We start from the raw sequence: 12,500 nt of genomic DNA, 5'->3' as shown, positions 1-12,500 counted from the left end.
ATAAGTGTCACTAGTTTGTTAGTTAGTTTGAAGGTCTTTCTATCTATCATAAAAGACAGCACATAAAACACAGCACGATAAATCCTGTAATTACATGTACAGCAGCTACTTCAAGAGTAGTAAGCAAAATAAATTGCATTTAAAGGGGAAATGAAATACTCTTATTTTCTCATTTTATTATTCCCTAAGGTCCATTTATAATATTAGTAAAGGTTTTTTTGCACCAAAACAGTCATAATTTAGTAATATATGATTATTTTCCACCTTGTCTCTCAGTTTTCAGCTCTCTGGCCCTTTAAGACATCAGTGTAAACAGCCACTGTCCTGATTGGATAACAATGTGTAGCCCGTCAAATTCAGCAAAATATATCTGAAACTTAACCGTAAATTACCGGCAGCTGTGGTTGCCAGAGGTTTACCATGAAAAATACGGGAACCACATTTCAGGCTTTAGGAATGTAATTTTGATGCCTGTTTATTTTACCGTGAATTACTGTTTATATTATTGAATGATAAACTTGATACATTAACCTTCTGAAAGTGTAAAAATCAGCTTTTAACTTTATAATGTATTGTTAATCACTGTAGTATTTACAGAAGAGCACATGATGACATGAAGTTCACCAATAATGACCCTTCCAAGACCAATGATCAATAAACATGTTAAGACAATATCACTCACACAAACACTAAACACCATCAGGGTAACACATGTGAAACACCATCAGGGTAACACGCGTGAAACACCATCAGGGTAACACGTGAAACACCATCAGGGTAACACGCGTGAAACACCATCAGGGTAACGCGTGAAACACCATCAGGGTAACACATGTGAAACACCATCAGGGTAACACGCGTGAAACACCATCAGGGTAAAACGTGTGAAACACCATCAGGGTAACACGCGAAACACCATCAGGGTAACACGCGTGAAACACCATCAGGGTAACACGCGAAACACCATCAGGGTAACACGCGTGAAACACCATCAGGGTAACACGTGAAACACCATCAGGGTAACACGCGTGAAACACCATCAGGGTAACATGTGAAACACCATCAGGGTAACACGTGAAACACCATCAGGGTAACACGCGTGAAACACCATCAGGGTAACGCGTGAAACACCATCAGGGTAACACATGTGAAACACCATCAGGGTAACACGCGTGAAACACCATCAGGGTAACATGCGAAACACCATCAGGGTAACACGCGTGAAACACCATCAGGGTAACATGCGAAACACCATCAGGGTAACACATGTGAAACACCATCAGGGTAACACGCGTGAAACACCATCAGGGTAAAACGTGTGAAACACCATCAGGGTAACACGCGTGAAACACCATCAGGGTAACGCGCGAAACACCATCAGGGTAACACGCGTGAAACACCATCAGGGTAAAACGTGTGAAACACCATCAGGGTAACACGCGAAACACCATCAGGGTAACACGTGTGAAACACCATCAGGGTAACACGCGAAACACCATCAGGGTAACACGCGTGAAACACCATCAGGGTAACACGTGAAACACCATCAGGGTAACACGCGTGAAACACCATCAGGGTAACATGTGAAACACCATCAGGGTAACACGTGAAACACCATCAGGGTAACACGCGTGAAACACCATCAGGGTAACGCGTGAAACACCATCAGGGTAACACATGTGAAACACCATCAGGGTAACACGCGTGAAACACCATCAGGATAAAACGTGTGAAACACCATCAGGGTAACACGCGAAACACCATCAGGGTAACACGCGTGAAACACCATCAGGGTAACACGCGAAACACCATCAGGGTAACATGCGAAACACCATCAGGGTAACATGTGAAACACCATCAGGGTAACATGCGAAACACCATCAGGGTAACATGCGAAACACCATCAGGGTAAAATGCGAAACACCATCAAGGTAACACGCGTGAAACACCATCAGGGTAACACGCGTGAAACACCATCAGGGTAACACGTGAAATACCATCAGGGTAACACGCGAAACACCATCAGGGTAACATGCGAAACACCATCAGGGTAACACGCGTGAAACACCATCAGGGTAACATGCGAAACACCATCAGGGTAACACGCGAAACACCATCAGGGTAACACGCGTGAAACACCATCAGGTTAACACGCGAAACACCATCAGGGTAACACGCGAAACACCATCAGGGTAACACGCGAAACACCATCAGGGTAACACGCGAAACACCATCAGGGTAACACCTGCGAAACACCATCAGGGTAACACCTGTGAAACACCATCAGGGCAACACGCGTGAAACACCATCAGGGCAACACGCGTGAAACACCATCAGGGTAACACGCGTGAAACACCATCAGGGTAACACGTGAAACACCATCAGGGTAACACGTGAAACACCATCAGAGTAACACGCGAAACACCATCAGGGTAACGCGTGAAACACCATCAGGGTAACCTGTGAAACACCATCAGGGTAACGCGTGAAACACCATCAGGGTAACACGCGTGAAACACCATCAGGGTAACGCGCGAAACACCATCAGGGTAACACGCGAAACACCATCAGGGTAACACGCGTGAAACACCATCAGGGTAACGCGCGAAACACCATCAGGGTAACACACGAAACACCATCAGGGTAACACGCGTGAAACACCATCAGGGTAAAACGTGTGAAACACCATCAGGGTAACACGCGAAACACCATCAGGGTAACACGCGTGAAACACCATCAGGGTAACACGTGAAACACCATCAGGGTAACATGTGAAACACCATCAGGGTAACACGCGTGAAACACCATCAGGGTAACGCACGAAACACCATCAGGGTAACACACATTTCATCTGAATATATTAAACTGTTCACTCAAGTGCAGCAGCACCACAGACTATCAAACCTTCATGAATGAAACTGGTTACTCAGAAGTTTACGTTCAGGTTCACAAGTGTTTGAACTGCCCTATCTTTAATAACAGTTCCTTTGCAAAGCATGAATCATACTGTGACTGATTTACAAGCAATCCACGCTGATCTGTGACACGCATTCCTGCACTGACACGCTCAGCAACTGTAAAAGTGTGTAACTTTTTCTGTGTTAAAATCAAGGACTAAAAACAGTTCAAGGAACGAAAACTGAAAACTAACCAAATTGTCTGCAGAATGTAACCAAAAACTGGAGCGAAATCCCTTTCAATTGTTCTAGAGAGAACACATTATTTTTAAATACTGGTAACCTATTAACAACAGGTTAATTTTGTTCAGATCATTTTTTCATGAAACCAAAGTGATTATCACAGTAAATTTTCTGAATTACATCACTTCCTGTTGCCTGAAACAATGAGGCTTCTCTCATTTTAGTAGAACATAAGCATGCGCTTTCATTACGAAGGACAACCCTAGTTCAAAAATCAATGTTAAAATAATTCGGCCCGCAAAAGGTGACGTTAAGTCCAAACACGCTCACGCAGTGTGTGCATGCATGCAGGAGAGAGATATTTGGACTATTATTGATTTTAGGTGGCCAAATGAATATTTGAATATTTTGGGGATATTTTAATTATTAAGAAAACATTTAATGTAAAAAAAAAAAAAATAAAAAAAAAATGTTATATAGGCTACTGTACACTTTGTTATGATTATTCCCCCACATGTAACAAAATTTTAATAGCTTATTTTCACTTATTTTGGGTGAAGTTCCTTGTTTTGAGCTTGTTTTTCCAAAACAGGTGCCTTGTTTCTCTTGTGAGATCTGGTAACCAGTCCCTGGTTAAAATACTTTCTCCTAGCCCAGCTCCGTGCACAGTATGCGTGACGTAAATGTTATCATAATCCAGCCCGTGCCGCTGGCCAGATTTTCTCGACTCGCAGATGCGGACATTGTCTGTGCGCATCATCGGCACATGCACCGGCCACTGACTCTCCTAAAAGAGCATCTCAAAAAAGTTACAGTGGGCATGCCTCAAATGTGCTCATATTCGCTCACGGTCAGAAGAGGATACTCACAAAGGCAATGCGGTCGACCAGGGCCTTTAATATCCATCCGTAGGTTAATTTTCACTGTGTCTCTGTGGCATTATGAAAATTCCTCTGTTTGTTTTTGAGCGACCTGTCTCTTGAGACACAACAATACTGAATGACCAATGGTGTGAGTTGGGGGCGGGACTATCTGTTTGTTCAATCAACAGACGGGGGTGTATTAAGAAAGCTGTTTTGAAAGCATTGTTTATTTTTGCAGTTCTGTTTGGTGGTGCAGAAATGACACACTTCAGCCTTAAACTTCAGCCGCTCTGATGGCGTTCACAGCCACAACATCGCACATCATCCATGTCTGTTTACACGGAATGAAACGTGATTCAGCGAGCAACAGCACTGGAATGCAGAAGAACGAGACACTTTTTTAGCGGTGCACCGATCAGGACATTTAAGGCTGATATCGATCACCGATATTTGGATTCTGTGATCAGACGAAACCGATCTGATCATTGATTATTTTAGCCCATAACACTTTTACAAGTTAAAAGCTGCAGTTATATGTTAATGGCCCCAAACAGTTTTGAATAGTTCTGTTGTCACTATCAATGATCATTACGACATACTCATACCAGTAAACGGCATGAGAGCATCACACACAGCAGAGATATGTTCAAAAATAAGAGAAATATATCTATTACAAGCTCCAAAACCCCTCCAGTGAGAAATCATGAGTATCTATGATTTGTTTACTGTCTTTGGCGTCTTGTTGTAATCATTAAGCAACTGCGTGAAGACGCGGTGCTGTTTTTAAAGGTTAAACGGTTATTGCTGTTATTAGTGTTATTGAGACAAACATCTCTGAATTAAATGAGTTCTTATAAAATAGTGCTGTGATGAGTGACTGATGAGAGATTGAGAGCATGCATGTTGAGCATAACCGCTCAAACTGTCTCTATTGCTCCACACCATCATTTTACAGCATTTAAAAAAATAATAATTAAAATGTATTAACATTTTAAATCAACAGCATTTTAAAAAAAGATCAGCTCTGAGTCTAGGCACAGTCGGGTGATCGATCTGTGCATCCCTAATTTCAGTGATATCAGGCGGCAATAAGGATGTTTTCTGCATGTGATTTAATAAAAAATCTGTCTGACTATCAATCTAGCTAGCTTGCTGTTTAATGTCTGTATATCCATCAAACTTAAAAAATGTAAAACTAGTTTAAACTTTCAGACAAGGCTACGTCAAGCAAACATTTTAGTTTAATACGATTGTATAATAAGCAGTTTCCGTATTCATTTCTTTGGCAGTACAGTTATGGTGGTGAGATGATTACATGCAAAACAAATGAACAAGTACATCAGTTAAAAACTGGACCATGAATCCAGATTGGTTCATAATTATCAACACATCAAAACTTCAGCAATGTTATACAATACTCAGAATTCATAAATTCATTATTGAAAAAGAAGACTAGTGAGAAAATGTCTCAGTTAATCTCAATCAGCAGTATTTGTGTCATAATGTTGATTACTCCTTTTCTTTAAAAAAGCACAAATGTGTGTTCCAGTGAGACACTTCCAATGGAAGTCAATGGGGTCAATCTGTAAACATTAAAATACTCACTGTTTCAAAAGTATAGACACAAGACATAAACAATATGTGTGTTAACATGATGTTTACTGTGAGAAAATCACTTAATAACCACATCTGTGGAAAGATATAGACAATTTTACAACTTCACTGTCATGACGACGTAACGCTGTAAACCCTAAAACGACTTTACAGCTCAAATAACACACAAGTTTTAATAAAATAACTAATGTAAGTGCTTTTATACAATTATAATCTTCACATTTCTGCATTTAAACTCTTCAAAAATGTACCCCATTGACTTCCATTGTAAGTGTCTCACTGAACACACATTTGTGCTTTTATTAAAGAAAAGAAGGGACGAGTTGAAATAAATGTTTGTGGTAATCAACATTATGACACAAATGCTGTTGATTGAGCTTAACTTGTACTGAACTCAGAATATCACTTTAAGTGAGTATGAATGCCATCTAACAAACAAGTTTGTCGTGGTAGTAGACATGTCAGCCCGGCTAATTATTCAGATGATATTTGATATCTGAAAACCTACATCAATTGACAACTAGTCTATAGATGAAGATCACAAAGTGATAAACAAACATTTAATAAGAGACATTGATATTTAAAGTATCTCCTCACATCAATGCCAATACACTTTTCCAGGTTAAAACATCAATATTTCTATTGAAAGCTTAAGCAATATTTAGATTTCAAATATTTAATAATTTGGTTCAGAGAGTTTTATTGATGAAGTGGAGAGAAAACATACCCTGTGTTCAGTTGGAGAGTGCTCATCTCATCAACAATAAACAATGATCATAAACGCGAGCAGAAACACAAACCGTCCCACTCTGGAGCGACATGACAGATGTGATCAAACATGGACACTGGAACGACTGCTGCTGCTAATCTGTGTTACGAGTCGCAAAAGAAACGGGCAAAGCATATTGGGGCTTGGTCTTGCGTGGGTGGTCAATGCAAGGTGAGTGTTTTTAAAAGTTAAACTCCACTTAAATGTTTGTTCACCATCTCGTCTTGAGGTTTTGGGCCCCATGCTCAATTTCCAGGGACAGTTCGCCATACGACTTCAGATTATAGTCATGGAGCATCGCAAACACACTAAGAGATTTCCTCTGGTCATGGATAGTCTTTCTCTAAAATATCGAACATTTTGGATATCTTGCAACTAGACGAAATAGTCTGAGGTTGAGAACCCATAAGGAGTAATGTCTGCAGTTCAAATGACAGCAGTTTGTATGGGCTCTGAATGATGGTTTATTATACAGTGACAGGACTGACAGAGGAGACCGGGTGCATCCTGAGCTCTGAACATCACACAATGACCGCTTCTGTCGCACTGGACTCTGTCACATATCACACAGTGAAGCAGACTGCAGGAGCTGCAAAAGACGGCTTGTTTCATTTGCATCCGAAAGAGAGAATCGCCACACCACTTTCTACACTAAAGCAAAGCAGGCCTGTTAGATACTACAGTCTCTCTGCTTCAACACAAAACACATGAACAAACCAAACAAAATATATCTCTTCATGGTTATTTTTTGACTTGTTACCAACAAGATAAGCTAAAATACAAAAGATGGATCCTTTAATATCCTCTAAAGAGAAAACACTTTTCTAGAATAAGCATGATGTTTATGTTATTCAAAGTGGGCGATGAAATCACAGAGTCACCAGCAGAACGTTAGAAAACGGCCGCTACAGGAGTGGTCATCGGAGATCTTTAGAACGCAGTGATGTCATCAGCTCAGAAAGATTATTCCAGAGACTTAATTAATGGTTTGATCTAGAATAACACAAGGTAGTTGTACTGGGAGGGATTGAATCTTTTAATGTTTTAATCATGACTGGTCACTAGTCTCTGACCACCAGGAGGATTAGTAAAGGAATATTCTGGGTTCAATACAAGTAAATTGCACAAATGTGTGTTCCAGTGAGACACTTCCAATGGAAGTCAATGGGGTCAATCTGTAAACATTAAAATACTGTTTCAAAAGTATAGACACAAGACGTAAACAATATGTGTGTTAACATGATGTTTACTGTGATAAATTCACTTAACCACATCTGTTGAAAGATATAGACAATTTACAACTTCACTGTCATGACGACGTAACGCTGTAAACCTTAAAAGGATGCAGTTCCACAAGATCAGGTTTTCTTTCTGAGAAGTTTTGTCTCTTTAACTCTTTATTTTTAGTCCTTTAATGCACTGCTGCTACAGCCATTAAAGTGCCACTTGTTCACCGCCAAACGTCAAATCTTTGAGTAATTCACAGGTTTATTTTGGGTTGCCACGATACCAAAATTTCAGTGGTTATCAGTAAAATTTCATGATTCTTGATACTAATTTCAATATACAACAAAAAGCTGATTTGCTATTGAACACCCTCCTTTAGCAAATGTAACAACATTGATACATTTAATGTAAATAATAAATTAAAAGATTTGCATGTTTCCTTGCAGACTTTCTCAGGGACACTAAATCTGTTTTATTGTTATTTCATCACTGCTTCCATTCCATGTCTTAAAGTGCAATCAACTTCATCATCAAAATAATATCTAATCAAATGACTTAATAAAACTTGGATCAAATGAAAGTAGAACAATTACTTTTAAACATACCATTGCATAATCAAAAGAAGTGCTTCAGTAATGATCCTCACAACACTGGTCTTATTCTTGTCAAATAAAGTGCTGCACAACAGAACATCACATTATAAATGAAAACATTGATTAAATACTTCTATTCAGTACAACAGCACACGTGCTAGTGAGATATTGCTTAAATATTATTATTATTATTATTATTACAGTAAATACAACATTGTACTATACAGCACTAATATCTTTCTCGATTTCTTCAATTCTCCCATCAAGCTTTTATTTTGAATCTAACTTTTTATTTTGATGAGAAGGTTTTTCTGTTCTGTGTTTTTGGCTTTATTTTCACACTTCTGCTAAAGACGTTGATTATATGGCTCAGTGTGATTATTAATGCACAAAATGCTGCAACTGAATTATATAAATATGATATAGTCAGCTTTACAGTAAATGTGCACTCTCTTCTGGGATCTACTATAAGCAGAGCGTGTGATGCTCATAAAATCAGTGTTGGGCAAGCTACAGTATACAAGTATACAGTATTGTGCAATGTTAAATGTATGTGCAATATGGCAGGACAACCCACCCCTCTCTCTCGACACCATCGCCACCCCACCTCTTAGGGCCGTCCATCAGCCGAGCGATCCATTTGTGAATCGGACATCTTTAGTTCTGATTCAAATCTGGCGATAGTAAACACCGTCTACACGGCATAATGAAGCGGTGTAGATTTTGTCAAAGCTACGACGCTACCTAATCAAAAATATACTGTAGCTTCACTACAGAAAAGCTACTTAAAACCCAACAAAGCTACCATCTCACTACTGAGAACTATAGTTCAGCTAATAGCTTCGTTATTGGTCATGGTCATTAAGTGCGTAACACATAAAATGTGGTGTTTTGGTCAGTCTGTGTTTTCAGTGTATAAGCGGCTTCACACATTCATGTGTGTGCTGAAATGTGCAGCACATGCAGACTGTATTTACTTAAAAAAAGTAGACGTTTCATAATCACTAGGACCAGGGCTGCAGACTGCGACAAAATGGTAGCATTTTGCGACCATTTTTCCTAACAGTGCAATTAAACTTACAAGAGGTCGCACTCTCTGATTGTGTCGTTTTTGTTGTTGCATATGAGAAATATCAAACGGCAAATGTTCAAAACGCGATAGGAAACAGCTCTACCCGGATCAGTCAGCATGGCTCAATGGACAGATCAGTGCAGATTAGGGGTGGCCGATATGATTTTAGCACAATATCACTAATTTTATATCACAATAACGATATATAACACGATGTAGTTAAATTAAAAAAAAAAAAAAATGGTTTATATATTAAAATTCCATATTGTAAAGCCTATTATTGAAAAATCCATGAAATACTTTATAAATGAAAACTACTTCCTCTTATATAATTTTCTCTTTATTTGGAACTGAACAAATATAGAGTAAATAAATAAATAAATAAATAAATTGGTGGTATTCAAAAAGTGCTAATCAACCTTTCCACAATGCTAAATTTCACATTTCAGTCTGATGTTGTTGACTAGTATTATTATTATAAACACTTCATTAGGCACTTAATGGTTTAAGTCATCTCCGTAGAGAATATTTGAATATCTAAAAGCAAAGCCGGTTTGTTTTCTAATATCTAACATCATTTGAACTGAATTTTATTAAGGGTGATGATGTGTAATTTAAAACCTGCAAGATGGATGACACATACTGTAATTGTTGGCGCATGACACATTGTTTAAGCTGTTTTCTTCATCAGTGTTGGTTAGAATGTCAGGCTCAGGTTTGACTTCCTCCATAGCACTTTGAGGTAAAAAACTCAAAACTCAATTCAAATGGGTCACACAAGTTTTGAAGTTTGTGCAGAAACCATGTTGACCAATCTGGAGGCCTACTGGACTCACGCGCACTTTCATGCTTCAGATACAGCGCGTGAAAATCACGTGAAACACAGCTGCGTGTGACTGATGAGAAGCATGTTCAGAACATGAGATTAATGTCATTGAATTTGCTTTGGCGGCCCGAAATGTAGCTTGGGCGGCAGGTGAAATAATGGTCAGTATATGAAAAACCCTGTTTCTTCAATTGTCTCAGTCTCAACTGAAGACGCTCCGCCTTCCTCCACCATTTCTCAGACAGAATGTGTACCACGTACATGTTACATGAATAGAATGAAGTGCACATTTCTTGCATACGGTGGCAACTTTGCATTACCGCTATACAGACAATAATCCAAAATGTATACCGGTTTATCATGTCTGCCGGTATATCGCCCGCCCCTAGCGCAGAGAGTCGTGCATTTACACGTAGACCAGTCTCGAGCTCTCAGCTGTGCAGATCATCATAAACAGCGCTGCAAGAAGCATGGACTGGGTCACAGATTTGGCATTGATTATTTGCTCAAAATCTCTATGAAAGCCCATAATATGTCGATGATTAAACTAGTTTAAAATCGTATGAAATGGCCACAATATTCTAAACAGCATTAAAAAGGAATAAAGGAGAAATCTGTACCATGAACGGACAAAAATCAGGGCTAAGGCTTTCAATCCACACATCACACATATTACAAAATATTTACCATGAACTTATATCAATATATCAATAAATCGGGGTAGTGATGTAATACAATTTAATTTCAGGATGCATTTTTCTTATGAAAAATGGCCTAATTTGTTTTATGGTCACTGTCCATGTTATCAACCTTTTACTTTTACCTTTGGTTACTATGATCTTTTTGCAAATACCACATCCTGATGAAAAGAAACCATGAAAGAAAACATACTCCCACTCTCACACTGTGTCCTAACACCAATCCTTCTCATAACCGCGTATTAAAGCCGGGGTGACACAAGCCGGTTCAAAACAACTTTATTTTAACAGAGGATGTCACAGACATACGGAATGTTGAGACTGAGTCTTGTTCTCTCCAACCGTAGCTATATAGACATACACACACTCTCTCTCACACACACACACATGCACACACACTAACACACACACTCTCTCTCACACACACACACATGCACACAAACACTCTCTCTCACACACACACACACATATGCACACACACTCTCTCACACAAACACACACACACACTCTCTCACACACACACACACATGCACACACAATAGCACACACACACTCTCTCTCAAACACAAACACATGCACACACAGTAACACACACATACTCTCTCACACACAAACACACACATGCACACACACTAACACACACACACTCTCACACACACACACACACATGCACACACACTAGCACACACACACACATGCACACACACTAACACACAGCCTCTCTCTCACACACACACACATGCACACACACTAACACACACATACTCTCTCACACACACACACACACACACATGCACACACACACTCTCTCACACACACACACACACACACACACACACATGCACACACACTAGCACACACACACTCTCTCTCTCAAACACACACACATGCACACACAATAACAGACACACACACTCTCTCTCACACACACACACGCACACACTCTCTCACACACACACACATATGCACACACACTAACACACACACACTCTCTCACACACGCACACATGCACAAACACTAGCACACACACACTCTCTCTCACACACACACACATGCACACACACTAACACAAACACTCTCTCTCACACACATGCACACATATACTCTCTCACACACACACATGCACACACACTAACACACACACTCTCTCTCACACACATGCACACATATACTCTCTCACACACACACACATGCACACACACTAACACACACACTCTCTCTCACACACAAGCACACACATACTCTCTCACACACACACATGCACACACACTAGCACACACACACTCTCTCACACACACACACACATGCACACACACTAGCACACACACACTCTCTCACACACACACATGCACACACACTAACACAAACATAAACTCTCACAAACACACACACACACACATACTAACACACACACTAACAGACACACTCTCTCACACACACACACACACATGCACACACACTAGCACACACACACACATGCACACACACTAACACACACACACACACTCTCTCTCACACATGCACACATACACACACACTAACACACACACTCTCTCTCACACACACACACATGCACACACACTAACACACACATACACTCACACACACACACACACACACACATGCACACACACTAACACACACACACTCTCTCACACACACACACATGCACACACGCTAACACACACACATGCACA

At 39.9% G+C, this 12,500-nt stretch overlaps 1 protein-coding gene across 2 annotated transcripts in view; it reads right to left on the bottom strand.

The window, feature by feature from the left end:
* Positions 1 to 12,500, bottom strand: part of LOC127411012 (sprouty-related, EVH1 domain-containing protein 1-like) — a 66,023-nt gene that overhangs the window by 34,242 nt on the left and 19,281 nt on the right. The gene's annotated exons all lie outside the window — the stretch shown is intronic.

The sequence above is a fragment of the Myxocyprinus asiaticus genome, chromosome 20 (assembly GCF_019703515.2).
Source record: "Myxocyprinus asiaticus isolate MX2 ecotype Aquarium Trade chromosome 20, UBuf_Myxa_2, whole genome shotgun sequence".
Taxonomy (NCBI): domain Eukaryota; kingdom Metazoa; phylum Chordata; class Actinopteri; order Cypriniformes; family Catostomidae; genus Myxocyprinus; species Myxocyprinus asiaticus.
The sequence above is the reverse complement of the archived record's forward strand: the minus strand, read 5'-3'. Positions and strand labels throughout refer to the sequence as shown.